This window comes from Ctenopharyngodon idella, chromosome 14 (genome assembly GCF_019924925.1).
Source record: "Ctenopharyngodon idella isolate HZGC_01 chromosome 14, HZGC01, whole genome shotgun sequence".
Taxonomy (NCBI): Eukaryota; Metazoa; Chordata; class Actinopteri; order Cypriniformes; family Xenocyprididae; genus Ctenopharyngodon; species Ctenopharyngodon idella.
Genome location: NC_067233.1, coordinates 5,193,354 through 5,211,306, shown reverse-complemented (window position 1 = coordinate 5,211,306; position 17,953 = coordinate 5,193,354).

The window sequence follows — 17,953 nt, the reverse complement described above, 5'->3', positions numbered from 1 at the left end:
GATCCTCCTCAGGCTACACTTTGTGTAACCGGCGACGTCCATACAGGCTGATGAAGACAAATTACAGGTATTCTTCCCATGTAAAATAACATTAAAACTCTTGTTTTTAAATGCCTATTATAACCGTTAATGCTACTTGATGATGTAGTAATATGCGCAATCCACACTGTTAATCAACTGATTATAAAGAAATAAAATAAACTTGATTATCTTGTTTTTTCCATAACTCATTAATTATAATCAACTGTGTTCACAACTGCAATCCATCAGGCATGGCTATACAGAAAACATATTAAAATAAAGCAATAAGCCACTAATTTGTTTGACAAAAGGGTTTTATAAAACAGTGTTAAAAGCAATATGATATAGGACACTATAGTTCAATAAATAATTAACTTTATTATTAATATTATTAGAGGTAATCATCAAAATAAACAATTGTTTCACTAAATAATATAGTTCATTAGCCCACTGAAGGTTATTTACAGTTGCCATGTATTAAAGAGAAAAATATCTAAAAAAAATAATTGCAAATTCTGTCATTATTTACTCCAGACCTATATCTGATGTTATTTTTTCCCTCCATGCACTCTTATGTTCTTTATTGGTGGTTCTACAAAGAACCTTTAACATCCATGGAACCAAAAGGTTCTTTGGGGAACCAAAAATGGTTCTTCTATGGCATCACTGTGAAGCCCTCCTTTATTTTTAAGAGCGTGGAAACTAACTACTCCTGTAAGTTGTGTATTTTCATATGAGCCAAGTCATACGAATTTATTAGTGTTGTCATTGACAAAAAATGGCATTGGTTTTTATGTGTTATAATCAAATGTGCAATTTTGAATATGTAGAATAGGAAATGACAATCAAGAGATGCAGTGGAAGGAAAAAAATTCAGTATAATGTTAAATTAAATTTCATTAAATTACATTTAGTTTACTTTTTGGTCTGTTCCTCACACAAAGCTAATGTATTATAAGACAAAAATATATTGCACAAAGTTCTGCTTTTTTTAGCTTGATAGACATCACTAAACTGTTGTTGTTGTTGTTTGGAAAAGAGCTGTATGAATGTGTTCTGTAGAAATAATAACAGCATGTAGGTTTTAGTAAATTGTATTTTTTGTTTTTCTGTGAATTGTACTTTTATTATAGAATTCAACTGATATAAAGGCTGTTTTATTATGGCTTCGAATGTGGTTCAACCAATCAAAATATTTCATTTTATAAGAGCAGATTTACAACTCAAATCAAGTATACAGTAACGGTGGCTTATTCCACTTTTCTGCTCATGCAGGTCTAGCTGTGTTTTGGCATTCCTGCTGCAGGGCATGAAACATCCAAAATTTCTGCATCGAAGCTTGACTAAGAAGCCTTTCCACAAAGTCACATGTTTATCTGTTCAAGCTGTCAGTACCACATGCTGCGGCCCAGCCTAACATATGTACAGCATTTACAGACATTTTTCTTCATCTTTGTTCTTGGGTTGTTTTTTTTTTTTTTTTCTTTCTTTTCTATTTGAATTCTGCAACCAATGTGCAAAAAGATGAGAAAGAAATGTGATGTGAAAGTGCAAATGGGGTGTGGATTTTCAGTCTTCTATGCACAATGCATTTTTAATGGAACCTTTTAAAAATATATATAATTTTAATGCTTTTATATTATTCATTTTTAAAGGTATTGTTTTCAAAATTAACAAGTCAATACATCATCAGTCCTTCTTACAAAATGTGTTTTTGTCTTACCCTGAATTCACTATGGTAAGCCTATCACAAGTGTTTTAGATCTGATGGGATGGTTTCGTACAAATATACGTCACTCGGACAATTACAATGGACAAAATGCATGAAGGTTGTTATATAAGGCGATGGCAATAAGCAAAAAATCAACTTTATACACTTGATATGAACTTTTAAAATAGCATACTGTAATGAAATATGATCTGAGGACTGAAGGCTGCATGTGCATATGAAACCCTCCTATTAGCAAATACACATCCTTATTTCTTCCTTTTTTGCATAATACTAACATTGCAATTTATAATTTACAAGTCTTAATTTGCAACTAATTATGGTTGGTATTGTTTATTTCAAATATCCATGGGAAGTTGCATCATTATTTTAAACAGTCTTAGTCACAGTAGATTTGACTGGAAATTTCCATTGAAATGTAATGAACAGAACTGCTCTTTATGCATGGTGCCCGCTGTAACGGACAGATGTGTTTTAATGTGTATTCACAAACACACCACTAATAATAGCTGAATAAAATCAATCTTAGATCTTATTAAACGCTCTCTGTCTGATTGGTCAGTCGTGGCATTTAGTGGTCAGCACCGCATAACTGATTGCTCGTGCAAGAAACCTGTTTTCTTCAGAGTTGCATTTGATAACATCGCTTCAAAAAAGCATCAAAAATGTATTAATCTGTGAAGAAAAATGACAAGCTAATTATCCTGCTTATTAGCAGGGTAATTCTTATCTGCAGACAGAGAATGAAGCAAAAACAAGAGGAACAGAAAATGGAAATTCTTGTTTTTATTATTAGGCAAAACCCGTAATTAGAACAAATGCACAGAATGAGGTCAATACTAAGCCAGAATGAAATAGAATAGCAACTTCTAGAACAAAAATACATAGCATTTGGTACAGTATTTGTCACTTTATGTTTATCAGTCATCAGACGTGTAAGACAAAGTTGGCAAATACTTGTTTTTGATTTTAAAGAGTGTTAATTTTAATAATTCTTGTGAACCCTGTCTTTCAAAATAAGATTATAAACATAACATTAATTAAAAACCACTACATTTTATTGAGGCAAATTGTAACATTTCATTTCCATATACATACACCTATCAAGCATAACATTATAACCACCTTCCTAATATTGTGTTGGTCCCCCTTTTGCTGCCAAATCAGCCCTGATCCGTCGAGGCATGGACTCCACTAGACTCCTGAAGGTGTGCTGTGGTACCTGACACCAAAATGTTTGCAGCAGATCCTGTAAGTTGCGAGGTGGGGCCTCCATGGATCAGACTTGTTTGTTCAGCACATCCCACAGATGCTCGATTGGATTGAGATCTGGGGAATTTGGAGGCCAAGTCAACACCTCAAACTCGTTGTTGTGCTCCTCAAACCATTCCTGAACCATTTTTACTTTGTGGCAGGGCACATTATCCTGCTGAAAGAGGCCATAGCCACCAGGGAATACTGTTTCCACGATGCTTAGGTAGGTGGTACGTGTCAAAATAACATCCACTTGGATGGCAGGACCCAAGGCATAGCCAAAAGCATCACACTGCCTCCGCCGGCTTGCCTTCTTCCCATAGTGCATCCTGGTGCCATGTGTTCCCCAGGTAAGATATATATATATATATATATTGTAGTATTTGTTGGCCAAAACAACAGTTCAAAATTTTCATGTTACTTTTAACAATTTTTGTTGTTTAAAAAGTTCATTTGTGTTTTATTAAATATTTAAATTGCATTATTTAAATTTACAGTAGCTGAAAAAGGATGTTTAATAGCAGGTAACAACTTACCCCATATAGTGTGATATCATGCCCTGCTATTGTGTTTTGTGTGCTACATCTTTTTTCCTGGGCATGAATGATGGAAAAGTTCAAAACCTTTTTTTTTTTTTGTATGTGCCTTTAGAGAAATCGACTTTCAAAAACAAACCCTGAGAAGCATTCAGTAGAGTGAATGTGATAACTAGCCCCGCTTTCTCCTATATTTTTCTTAATTTGTGGAGTCTATTGCTATGGCAACATATGGACAATTTTTGATTCATTTTAAGAGACACAGTTCATGAGAACATGTTGATGACGTGCTATGCAGGTCTCGCTCACGCTAAGTAGAGCGTCTCCTCATTTCCATCGTTTCCTTTAAAACACGAATGTGTCTGTATTGCGAATGATTTATTGGCATTTTGCTGTGCTGGTTTGAATGGGCTTACTCTATTAGAATCACAGAGGGCCGCATCTTTTCCTCAGTAGTGCACATGCGAAAGTAAAGCAGTCCCCAGAGCCTCTGTTTACCAACCAAGTCGGATTTAGTCCTTTCATACCCAGACATACAGAGGCTCACCTTCTCCCCCGGGGCTTTCATTTTGTCTCACATACTAACTCCACTCTTGCCACAATCCGCTCAAAACTTACCAGACTGAGGGGCTTTTATGCAAATCTCTGCACCAAAAACATAGTTACAAGCCCATTCCTCATTCTCAGAAATACACACTTCAAAAAGAAGCCGTTTAATTCTCTGATGACAAAATTGAGAACAGTTCCATTATTGCCCGTACCAGCTAGAGGGGACAACTTAAGGAGCTTGTCTGTAAACATAGCCGTACAAACCGCTCTCAAGGAAAGCTTCATCAGACAGGGAATCATTTGCATTCTTTTAAACAAACGTTTTGATGGTGAAACAAACAGGCCCGCTCTGCCATGTTTGATCTCCATCATTTTCACAAAGCGCTGACACTAAGTACAAAAACAACTTAAGGTCATTTCTCCATGACTATGACAGACAATTATTCAGCTGCGTTTTGCATGAGGAGCTATGGGGGCGGACACGGATGATGGGTGAATGGATACTGAGATTACCGCATCGTTTCATCGAACTGACCAAAACAAAGCAGGATTCCTCTGTGTCTAATGGTGGCCAACGGAAAAGCTTTTGAATCAGATCACATTGAGGATAAATGAAGCTTCTTGAAATGGAATGGGGAGAATGTGGCTCGGATTGTAAAACGGGGACCACAGGGAATGGTAAAAGGGTTCGAATGGCAGCCAGATTCATCAAGTCATTTATGCCATTCCTGAAATATGTCAAACGGCCATTAGGAATGCTCTTTGATTACTAAAAAGGGAGAAAGAATTAAATATATGAATTAGGGATGGTGGGCTGTGAGCATTGCCTTTAAAATCCAAAATATTGACTTGTATCTGTCCTAATCAGCCAGGTCAAACAACTAAGTATATTCAGAGTGTGTGTGCTATATATGAAGAAAAAACATGTTTAAATTTATTATAAATTAAAGTTTCTTACCTCATTGGCATACACAATTTCTTTTTTTCTTGTTTTGGGCATGAATGTTAATAGCACTTAAAGGGTTAGTTCACCCAAAAATGAAAATCTGTCATTAATTACTCACCCTCATGTTGTTCCAAACCCGTAAGACCTTTGTTCATCTTCAGAACACAAATTAAGATATTTTTGATAAAATCCAAAAGCTTTCTGACCTATGATAGACTGCAGCGTTATTACCACCTTCAAGGCCCAGAAAGGTAGTAAAGACATCGTTAAAACAGTTCATGTGACTACAGTGATTCAACCTTAATGTTATGAAGCGACAAGAATATTTTTAGCATGCAGAAAAACAAACAAAAATATTGATTTTATTCAACAATTTCTTCCCTGTCAGTCTCCTACACTGTTTATGTTGTAAACACAGTGCAGCGCTTCCGGGTTCTACGTCAGAATGCCGACTTAGAATTGGCCGACGCTGTACATGTGAGCACCACGACGTATGCATCGAAATTGTTGAATAAAATCATTATTTTTGTTTGATTTTTTTTTGCACACAAAAAGTATTCTTGTCACTTCATAACATTAAGGTTGAAACACTGTAGTCACATGGACTATTTTAACGATGTCTTTACTAACTTTCTGGGCCTTGAAAGTGGCAATTGCGTTGCAGTCTATCAGAGGCCAAAAAGCTCACGGATTTCAACAAAAATATCTTAATTTGTGTTCTGAAGATGAACGAATGTCTTATGGGTCTGGAACGCCATGAGGGTGAGTAATTAATGACAGAATTTTCATTTTTGGGTGAACTAACCCTTTAAAGTTAGGGTAGGCATTTTTTTTTTTAAATACTTGCTGAAATTCTCTTCACATCCTGATAGCAATCAATAATAGAAGTGGTCTAAATATTTAAAAATGTACATATATATTCTGTGGAATAAGGACCAAAAAATATTCATTCATACTGCCTATCAAACTATGTATTTCCACACCTCCGTGCACCCTGCTCTTGAATGAATTTGCAGCAGTCAGTTGGTACAAGTAAGAGCTCTGTAAGTTGTTTACGTTCATTATTATTGTAATGTAATGTGCTTTGAGACATGAGATAATTTAACGCCGTCTCTCGTGATGCTTTGCAGACTCTGCTGTGTGCATTCATATAATTTGAAGGAGGCGTGGCTTTGGAGAACGCTCTGAAGGGAGGGTAGGATCTTATGCTTTCAAAGCTAGCTTGCTATTGCTAGCATCTCTGAAATTGCCTACCCTACCTTTAATTTATACTCCTAAAAATAAAGGTTCTTTCAGAATTAATCAATGGTTCCACGAAGTACCTTTTACATCCTTGGAACTTTTCCTTTGCTCAAAGGGTTCTTTAGACTTTTAAAATGACTTTCACACTAGAGGTGGAAAAGGTTCTTTTAAGACCTGTTTGGTTCTTTGGGAAACCAAAAATTGTTCTTATATGGCATCGCTGAGAAAAAAAAGAGAAAAAAAAACCCTATTGGAACCTTTAATTTTAAGATGCTTAAACAGGACAAATTGTTAAAAAAAAAAAAATGAATTCAAGATATATTCTCTGAAAATAAAACCTAAAAATAAATCTTACTGTATATTTTTTTTACAGGAAGACAACACAAAAAATCTTCTAAAACATTTAATAACATTGAAAGTACTCATGTTACTCATATGCCATTCATTTATGAGTGTTTGTGTATATATACAGCTCTTTGTACTGAATGACTGACGGCTGCCAAGTGCAGCTTGTGTCACCAGGAAGCTGAGCCACAGCCTATCACTTCCAACTGTTCTTTCTATGGTCACACGACATGAAATCAATACGGTGCGTTCTGCAGCTGATAGGGACACAGTGAAAAAGAAACATTCCTTCGAACAGACTGCACTATATTTAAGTCCACTGAAGCACATAGCATGACTGATTGACAGATCAAATCGGAAATTACGCTTAAGATCAGTCAAGCTGATTATTTCAGTATCTTTAGAGCATTATTGTTATTGCCAAATATTAGGTAATTGGCAAAGCAACATGATCTAATTAGTAATCGTGCGTGGTGATTATTGCACATATTTTTGTCTATTTGTATACAAACTGAGACATACATTATACACATACTGACAGCATCTAAAATGTAATAATTGGACATACAAACAACTTTAGATATGAATATAGAATGAATAGATTGATTTCATTGTATTTAATAAATGTAATTAATTAAATATTCAAAACCATCACATTTATTTAACCCATTTACCTAATTTGACAATTATAACATTTAAATAAAATAAATAAAAAATGTAAAAAAAAAATGTAAATAATGATTGTCACTGTACATTCATCTCCCTGTTACATTTATATATTGTTGATATATACGTGTTTTGGCTTAGGGGCTCAGAAATGTACACAAATTTGCAAAAAGATAAAGACATAAAGGTTTGTAAAAATGTGTTTGTTTCTAAAACTTAACATTTGTAAATTTTAAATGTTGTCAAGATGTCCATATTGTACATTTCAGCATATATCCAAGCATGTGTAAATGCTACATACGAAAAGGAAAAAAGTGTTGTTCTCTATTGACAGCTATTTAAAAGTAACTGTGTAACACGACATAATGTATTATGGGAATGATAATAGATTGCTTTCTCCATATATTCCCTTGGTCTGTTCATAAGAGAGATACTGTTCCCATCACTTCCATAGTGAGATTTTCTCAAATAACATATTTTTGAAAGATTATGGACATGGAATGATCACTAGGTATGGTAACATTTAGCATTTAAAGCAATGCATTGAAGATATTTTGATCGTTTGTATAATGACAATGCTAGAAGAATTGAAATGTTAATGAATTCCGTGTTTAATGTGAGGAACATCTGTTTGAAGCTCTGATTTATTTAGAAGTACACATCGATAGCTCATGTGAAAGATTTTAAATGTCATCGCAAGCGTCCCTCTGAGCATTACTTGAGACTCTTCCTTAAAAGCCGAAAGAAACGTAAAAGAGGCTAAAGTGATTTCAAGAATGAGACAAGCAGTCCCAGAAGACCCAGTTTAAGTAGGGCTCCTTTGGTCGAGCACTCATACGCGATACCTACAGTTGTGACCATTGTTCAAAATCTTGCTTCACCGAGCTCACTGTCTGTGACTAAGAGCCTTTGGAAAGCAGTGGCTTATTTCATGCGTTCCTGTGGGAGTATGTGTCACATATCAGATTTAAAATCAGATGGATGTTATTCTTTAAGGAGGAAACCTCAACACATAGGATAGTAACCTAGCAAGATCTCAGAACTGCAAAACAGACATTTCTTTATTTTTAAGGTATAATAAAAGCTTATCAAGCACATCTTATACAAAGTGTGGGAGTAGAACTAGCTCGTGAAAAATCTGATAGCACAGCCTTAAGCCATTTCAGAGGTCATAACTCGCAAGGCACCGCTATCTCTTTAGTGCTGTGATTCTCGGTGTGCGTGTTCATCTTATGAACCTGTCACTCACCCCTTTGGCCCTAATGACTGGGAAAAGAGAAAGGCTCAAGCTTGTGGTAATATCTCAAAAGGTCATTCTACAGCTGATAATGCATTCATCAGCACTAAAGAAAATTAACTATATAATTTCACATCCGTAGTTTTAATGTGGAGATGAATTTGTGCCACAGACCATGGGAGAGCAATATGCCATTAGTTTTGGTTGGCCAAGTGAGAGTGCTTTCAATGTGTCTAATGCACACCTCTGTCTAATAATTGTAAAAGTTTAATCTTTCTGAAAGGGTTTAGGGTGTTTAAACCAATGTGTACTCTATGGCATGTGACTTTTTAGTGTTGCAAAGCTATGATTTGCAGGCAGTTGGACATGAAAGCTGTGCTGTTTAGAAGAGGAATGTTTAAGTAGAAGGTTTTTATTCCTTCTTTTCTAGCAGTTATGTTATCGCACGGATGTTCGTAGATCATCACTGTAGTAGAAAAATAATCATAGTTATGGACAATGTTATAAACTCTGTTTTCATCAAAAAAGGAAACCAAATTTCTGCTGGAAAATTATTAAGGGTCAATTTTATAAGCCGTCATTAGGCTTTCCCAAACCATGGCTGCTAGAATCATGAAAAATGCTACTGGCAGTGCACTATTAATCTTTCTCTCGCTCTCACTTTGAAGTATCCCGCTAAACTAATCCACAGATTTTCTAAAAAAGTCAACTAAGGAGTTTAGATTGATTTGAACAATATGTTGCAATCAGGTGGTTCAGTGGTGATTTAGTTGATTTATCAGTTTAACCCTCAAACCAAACCATTGAAGAGGATATCATTTTTCCCCCTTTAAACGTGTTGTATGAAACCACCTTGTTAAATGTGTTATTTTTCTTTTCTTTTTTTACTCATATAAATGCTGTTCTTTCTATCCAAATTTTCTACACAAATATTAGACATCAAAAAATGTCTTCAACATTTATTATAATAAGAAACATTTTTTGACTACCAAATCAGCATATTAGAATGATTTCTGAAGGATCGTGTGACACTGCAGGCCTATCTATCTATCTATCTAGTAGTGAAACCAAAAATTATTCAGACATTTTTTATATATTTTTACTAGTGGGTGCAGGACGCTATAGTTCATTTATGTAAGTGAGGATAGAAAAGTAAACTGTGACATATTATACCCAAAAATTCTTCATGCAGTGGACTACCAGTAAAATTGATAAAAATTTGGACACTTTGACCTGACCATGTTTTGCTTAAGTGTTATCATAATTAAGATTAATTTTTTCTGACACAGTTTAACTGAGATATTTTATTACCATTTTTTTAAACTATAGTGAATGAACTGTATTAATGAATGAAATGTTCAAGGTGCCTGAATACATTTTGGTTTGACTGTATGTTCAGAAAGTCGCACACAAGAACGGCCACTAGTTAGAAAGTTATAATTACATGGAAAATTGAGAGGCCACACAGCATAAACAAAAGTAAAATATTTTTTAGGAAGTGTTTTTTGATTTGATTTGTTTTATTTTAAAATATTTTTTCTTTTAATTTAACATTTTTAAGATTTATTTCGAATATTTATCAGATTTGATTTACTGAATAAGATAAAAAACATAAAAAAAATGGTTGGACTACAGAATTTCTGCAACATTCAGGGGGGAAAAAAGTCTCATAATGATCTCATTTACTGAGGAAAAAAAAAAAAAATAGTACAAATACTCACTTGGAAATGTGATCCAAAACAGTCAACAATGGTGTCCGTATGCTGCGACCATGTTGTGTGGTTTTGGCATGCTAGGCTATTGTAAGTGAATAATGTAGTGACAAAATATGTGATTGCTTTAAAAATGTGTTGCAATTTAGCCACAGTAGGTCTCAGAGAGTTCACAATTAATTATTTATTATTAAGATCTTTATTAAGTAGGCAACTGAATGGAAATAATGTCAGTCACTTTATATAAGGATCAACATTTTGCAACCAGTTGGGTCCTGCAAAGTAACACTGCGAAGGTGTTAATGAATTCAGAAGGGGGTAATGACCGAGATGGAGGTAAGAATTGCTGGTGGAGGTCAGTCCACATGTGTTCTAGATCAATGAACTCAACATTATGATGAACACATTTATATAAGCAGACCCTTATACACATTTGAAGAGAGAAAGGCATATTATCCATAATGAGATCATTTGATTTGGCTTGAGTTTTACTCGTATTCTGTTTATTTTTTAATGATTCCATTCATTGTTAAATGGTTAGTTCACCCAAAAATGAAAATTCTGTCATTAATTACTCACCCTCATGTCGTTCCACACCCGTAAGACCTTTGTTCATCTTCAGAACACAAATTAAGATATTTTTGATAAAATCCGATGGCTCAGTGAGGCCTGCATTGACAGCAAGATAATTTACACTTTTAAATGCCCAGAAAGCTACTAAAGACATATTTAAAACAGTTCATGTGACTACAGTGGTTCAACCTTAATGTTGTGAAGCGATGAGAATACTTTTTGTGCGCCAAAAAAACAAAATAACGACTTTATTCAACAATATCTAGTGATCGGCGATTTCAAAACACTGCTTCATGAAGCTTCAAAGCTTTACGAATCTTTTGTTTCAAATCAGTGGTTCAGAACGTGTATCAAACTGCCAAAGTCACGCCCCCCAGTGTTCACCATTGAAATTTCAAAACACTTATGATGTAACAAAGCCTCGTTTATTGTTTTAAATATGTCTTTAGTAGCTTTCTGGGCATCTGAAAGATAAGTTAATAGTTAATAGTAGCTAAAGTAAACTGTTAAGACACAAGCAATGTAACTAACAAAGTAGCTAGTTATCATTTATTGACAGTGTGAGATACTTTTTATTCTGATGTTAAGGTTAAAAGACTAGGAAAGTTAGTAAGGGGACAATTTGAGTTTTAAAAATGTGTTTTAATTTGATCAGTATAACACCGAGTCCTAACCAGACGCGACGCGACGCTGCGACACACGATAAAAGGTATCTTTTCCATGTTAATTGTAGTTTTTGTCCTAACCAGCCGCGACGGCGACACGCGAATATTCTATTTTAGAAACGGTTTCTATTTCTCTGCAACGTCGCGGCTGGAACAGCAACACAAATTATGGCAATGATAATATCAGGCACTGTTTATGTGCTTGATTTAATGTTAAAAGCGTCTAACGTGAGTTTGAATATCATTCTGTGTTCCCAGCTTTTTAGCTGTAATGAAAACAACACTGGTTAATTCACCTCAGATCTTGAAAATAAATAAATGGGCACAAGAACGTTCAAACTGTCAACTCAATGTGAACAAACAAGTGTATTCCATGACAAAGATTGGGTAGTCACTCCGTATGTACTTTAAACAATGTTTAAATTGTGTAATATTTTTTAATTTTACTATGTACTTGCCAATTTCATTGTGTCTGCTGTGCTCTTGCTAAGAGAGCCCGTCCACACTCTCTTCTGATTGGCTGTGGTTTTTGATTGATTTTATTGCTTCTCATTGTCGCGTCGCATCTAGAATGGACAGTCAAATTGCTGGAATCTTATCGCATCGTGTCTGGTTGGGACACGGTGTAACAGTTCAAACTAAAAGTTATGAGACCATAAGCAGCATTTGCCTCTGAATGTGTTTATTGTATTACCTGACATGCCTGCGGTTCTCTCTTTCACAGAGAGGGCCTTATTTACAAATTCCCAAAAGCCACAAAAAAACAAAACATCCACAAACTCCCACCGTACCATATAAAAAGGCTATATTCTTCCTCTTCAGAGAAAATTTGCATATCTTGCAGGTATTACCTGTCAGTTTCTGGATTCCTAATGTGCAAAGTACGTTAAAATTTAAAGCAGGCGAATGGAAAATAGATTTGAGACTAGTACTTACATGGTAATTCAACTGGTGCAGGAATGATGAATCAATAGTCTAGCAGTAACATCTTTGACGATGCTCTCATCTATAATGTATAACTCATGCATGTGTAATGAATCAACAAATAATTTGTATTACATTACAGGTCTTGTTGCTCCTTAGTACCATGCAGCAGTTACAATGCATTAAGATGTCTTAGGGAGCGTAAATTATTGGATTGTTGCAAGAATATATGTAGGCTATAGCGTTGTTCAGATATATCATGTGTTAAAACGACAACGGCATCATCTAAAGAGCTACAAAATCAAATAAAGTTGCGGAAAACTCAAGGGATATTAGCCAGTACTAAAAGGGTTGACCCCATAAAGAGTTGTAGCCTAATTATGATTTCATTAAAGTGTTTATTCAATGGAGGAATAGGGAGGAGATGAAATTGAATTGTTGGATAAGATGATGGCAGTGTTGTATTGAAGCTCAGAGTTGAGTTGGGGTTTCATCCTATTTCTAGGTTAATTACATGGAGCCTTCACTTCAATTGTCAGAGGAGGAGCATCGCTTAACCTAAATTACACCAAAACCCTGAAGAGAAATTGTCTCATCCATGTAAACCCAAGTCCTCTCCCTCTCACTCATCTGTCTCTTCCCCCGCCTAAGACGAACCGCCGTCTCGATCCCAGCACGCGTCGCAATCATTACGTATACTCTAGCCGCAAAACTTGCACCTCAGAGGCTAGTCTCGGAAACAGCGAGCGTCCTGCACAAATCAGACGATGCCGGTTTACACGGCATGCCTTCAATTTTCCTCCTCAAACAATGGTTGTGTACACAGCTCATTCAAGGTTTGAAAAAAAAAACGCTACAAAACGTGATTTGAACATCAAGCGTCGGACCATCTGGGCCACATTACAAGTGCCAAATTATGACCGGTCCTTCATTGCTCCACTAATGCATGTTGTGTTTCACTTATAGAAATATCTTCACACGATGCTATTTTCATGCAGCTGCCGTCGTCTTGTCTGTCCCTAAACCACAAAGAAATGGCTCCATTAAAATTTCACAGACAGGGCTGCTGGGCCTGAGGTTCGGCTGATGGAGGATCTCCAGTCGCCACATGCCATTCATTTCACCTGCTTTTGTTGCTATCAAGGCCGGTCTAATCCCTGACCTTACAAAGGCTAGTCATTAAGATGGAGATCTTCAACACATAAAAATGTATTTAAAATCAATTCGGCAACCTTCCTATGCAAAGACAGGTCCCTTAACTAGACTTTGAGAGCAAGCTAATTGGCATCACATTCTGAATTAAGCTTGTTTATATCGAATCACTCGTTAATTGTAAACTGGTTATTAATGTGCGTGCTTTTGTTGCTGTTTTATGCAGTAGAATCATTACGTTCAAGCATTGTGTTCTGTCTCCTGTAATTTAGTCAAGAAGCACTTGATAAGTTCCTTCCTCCATTTACTTGCGATTATCAGTGGGAGTTAAATGCAGTGGTCTGATCCCTTTAAATTCATGAGTTCCCTCCGAGAAAGAAAAAGAGCATTTTGCTTAAAATTGGTCCATTGGTCCGAAAGAAAAGAAAGACAGATGGCATAAAAAAGGCAAAATACATCAATGGGCTTTTTAAAAGCAAAAAAGCACATCGAAACTACGCATATGTCTCAAAAAGAGAGGCTTTTTTGTTTAAACGATGTATTTTTGCAATGTGCAGCCTCCGCAACCAAATGCCTTGATTTTTCAAACGTGATTCATCAAGACAAAAAGTATTTTAATGTAACCCCTCCTCTCTTCGATTGTTCTTTCTTGCTGTCACCCTCTCTTTCCTCTCTCTCTCTCGCACGCGCTCTCGTTCTCTCCATCCTTCTTTTTTTCCCCGTGTGTGAGTGTGAACGGTTCATGAGCATGTATTGCAGCCGAGATCTATGGGGGGGAACAATGTGATAAATTAGTTATGCATGCACACAACAAATTGATCCTGCTCTGTTCTGTCACAGAAAGCAGATGTTGCATGCAGTGATGTATGTGGATGAGCAGCATGACTACAGTGCATTAATATTATTTCTTATTCAAATGTAATGCAAAGGACAAACAGTGTCTCTCATTCATGGCAAGATATGCAAACAATAATAAGCTGTATTTTTCCATTGCTTGATGTATGAACTGGTACATCACAGATTCAGGGAGACAAATTTGTTTTTTGCTTTCTATAAAGACATTTTTAGGATAAGTTATTTTCAAACTGAACGTATTTTCCTCTTCATTAGAATAAATTTGTTTACGACGTGACACACTAAATTATTGTCTGTTTTGCATTTCCCTTCTGATTTTTCATATTACTCAATACGTTGTCGTGAGACATTTTGATAAATATCAGCAAAAAAGAGACAGCCGGAGACATTTTCTACACTTTAACTTCCATTTACTGCAACCGAATCCATTTTTTTCCAGTGGTATAATAGGAATAACAAGTTAGCAGCCTGCCATGAGCATATCCGTCAATGAAACGCAACGTGTATGTAAACAGCATACAAAAATCTGAAGCAATCAGGATGCAAGAGCTGGTATGATTATGTTGCAGTGATATAGTCATAAGCAAAATGAATAGCCCGTTGATAGAATCTACAAAACCTCTTAAAATAGCTCTTAAAGGGTTAGTTCACCCCAAAATGAAAATTTTGTCATTAATTAGTCACCCTCATGTCGTTCCTCACCCGTAAGACCTTCGTTCATCTTCAGAACACAAATTAAGATATTTTTGATAAAATCCGATGGCTCAGTGAACTTTTAAAACAGTTCATGTGACTACAATGGTTCAACCTTAATGTTATGAAGCGACGAGAATACTTTTTGTGCAGCAAAAAAACAAAATATTGACTTCATTCAACAATATCTAGTGATGGGCGATTTCAAAACACTGCTTTATGAAACTTCGAAGCTTTACAAATCTTTTGTTTCGAATCAATGGTTCGGAGTGCGTAACAAACTGCCACACTTATAAGTGTTTCGAAATTTCAATGGTTCACCACTGAGGGGCGTGCCTTTGGCAGTTTGATACACGCTCCTAACCATTGATTCAAAACAAAAGATTCGTAAAGCTTTGAAGCTTTATATATGACATAACAAAGCCTCGTTTACTGAAATCACATGACTTTGGCAGTTTAATACATGCTCCGAACCACTGATTTGAAACAAAAGATTCGTAAAGCTTCTAAGCTAGATATTGAATCACTAGATATTGTTGAATAAAGTTATTTTTATTTATTTATTTATTTTTGGTGCACAAAAAGTATTCTTGTCGCTTCATAACATTAAGGTTGAACCACTGTAGTCACATGAACTGTTTTAAATACGTCTGTAGTAGCTTTCTGGGCATCTGAAATAGTAAATTATCTTGCTGTCAATGGAGGCCTCATTGAGCCATCGGATTGGATCAAAAATATCTTAATTTGTGTTCTGAAGATGAACGAAGGTCTTACGGGTGTGGAACGACATGAGGGTGAGTAATTAATGACAGAATTTTCATTTTTGGGTGAACTAACCCTTTAAAAGGACGAATGCATATCCAATGGTATTTTTATGTCTCATTAAAAGTCCCATCTAGCAACATCTGGATCGTTGGCATTAGGTGTCCTTGGTATGCCATAATAATTGGTCCATATGTACATCAACTGAAGCCCCTTATTAGTCTTTGAGGCTTTTTGCGCATGCATCCTCCAACATTTAAGCCCAGGACCATGGAAAACATCCAGTATAACACAAGCGTAGCTGTCACGGATTGGTGGAAGCGGGCTTCGGGACAGATGTATCCTTGTTGTCAGATATCTCCTTGGCCCCCTCACCTCATAATATTCCCCAAGGACATGGCATAGATCCACTCCATGATTGCAATCAACCTTGACTTCCACACAAACAAACAACTATCCTTCACCCTGACCATCGCCAAGCTGGCTCATGCCAGGCAATTCATGAGCACCAGCATTCATTGAATCGCTTCGTCTCATCTAACTGAGAAACCCCATGGCCTGTACAATTGACTCTTCCATGAGCCGTACAACAGCTCGGCAAGACTCAGAGCTGACAATAATAGAGAGCTTTGTGAGGCCAGTGTGCATCAAACTCTGAAATCTTTTATTTCAGACTCTTTCCTTATAGTTGGATGCATACCCCTAACGCTCACCCCTGACTGTAGAAGTCATTGACATTTGGAGAGACAGGCAAGATTACCCTCGCTCCCGATCTGCCTTCTTCCTCTTTTGTAGGCAGAAGGGGTTTCATACCTACCTGACAAAAAGATAGTATCCAGTTCAGATGGCCTAAATCCTTACATATTTCATTAGACTCCAAAGGCTTTCATAATTCATGGCACTGACCGTAATACTGCCCACTTTTGTTTACGTTTTGCCATTTTCCACCACAGTGGAACGACACGCCTGCGATCATCATGCCTGAAGGGTGCTTTGGTTTGAATGCCGGCTTGCTCTGACGGGTTGAGCCAAGGTCTTGAATGTTGTATGTTTTGAAGGCGAAGGTCAAGATATGAAGCCTCTTTCAACCTCAGACACCTCCATGTCTTTGTTCATCATGTTCAATAGATGATGGCAGCTAGCCGGTGTAGGATGAAAGTGTCAGCCTATCTGCAGGAGTGTCTTGATGTATAGGAAATAATAGATTTCAATTATAGCTGATGATAATTCAGTCATCCTGTTAGAGATAGACAAACCAAATGTAGAATGCAAGGTTAATAGACTAATGATCGCTAGTAACGAATACAAGGTTATAGTTTCCTAAACATCCTTTGAATACAAGCCTGTTTATTCGACCCGTGTCCATCAGTATGCCAACAGAGAAGTAACTTTGATTGTCTGAATAATACGTATCCTCTGCATAGCATGACAGGATTTTTAAGAGGCCAATGAATGCCTGGAGGAAAGGGGAAACAGTAACAAGTCATTCTTTAAAGGCAGGTTGGATAATACAGAGGCATGGTCATGTTTTATAGGGAAGAAAGATCAATCCTCTCTGAAAGAACTTGAATGTTAATATACTGAGGCACACCTTGCAATTTACCTCCCTGGTCTTCAGCACCGTTCCCTGCCAAGCTGTGCTAGACTGATAAGGTATATTAGTGTGTTCTTTCCTCCAATGATTTCTCTTTGTGCCGTTAGTAATGAGTCATGGATCCAGTAGGGGGGCCAGTCACATGCAGACTAAGGGATGAATAGAGGAAAACCCCATTTGATCATATCAGCAAAACAAAAAATGTGGAAAAACAGCATTGTGCAACACTTTAGCCTTTTCATTCACAGGATCTCATATTATACACACAAGTACCTTTTTATCACATTAAAGAAACTGCATAATCACTAAAACATTAGTTTAGATTTTACTACAAGAGGTGTAATTAACACTCTGTGTAGTCATCTTGATTACATGTGTTGGTTCGATCTGATTTGCCCATGGGAAGTCGCAGCTTGATGTGTTTCGTACCAGGAGAAACCGCCATTCGCCACTGATTGTAATGTGAAAAGTAGTGTAAAACTTGCTGTTAATGTTCCT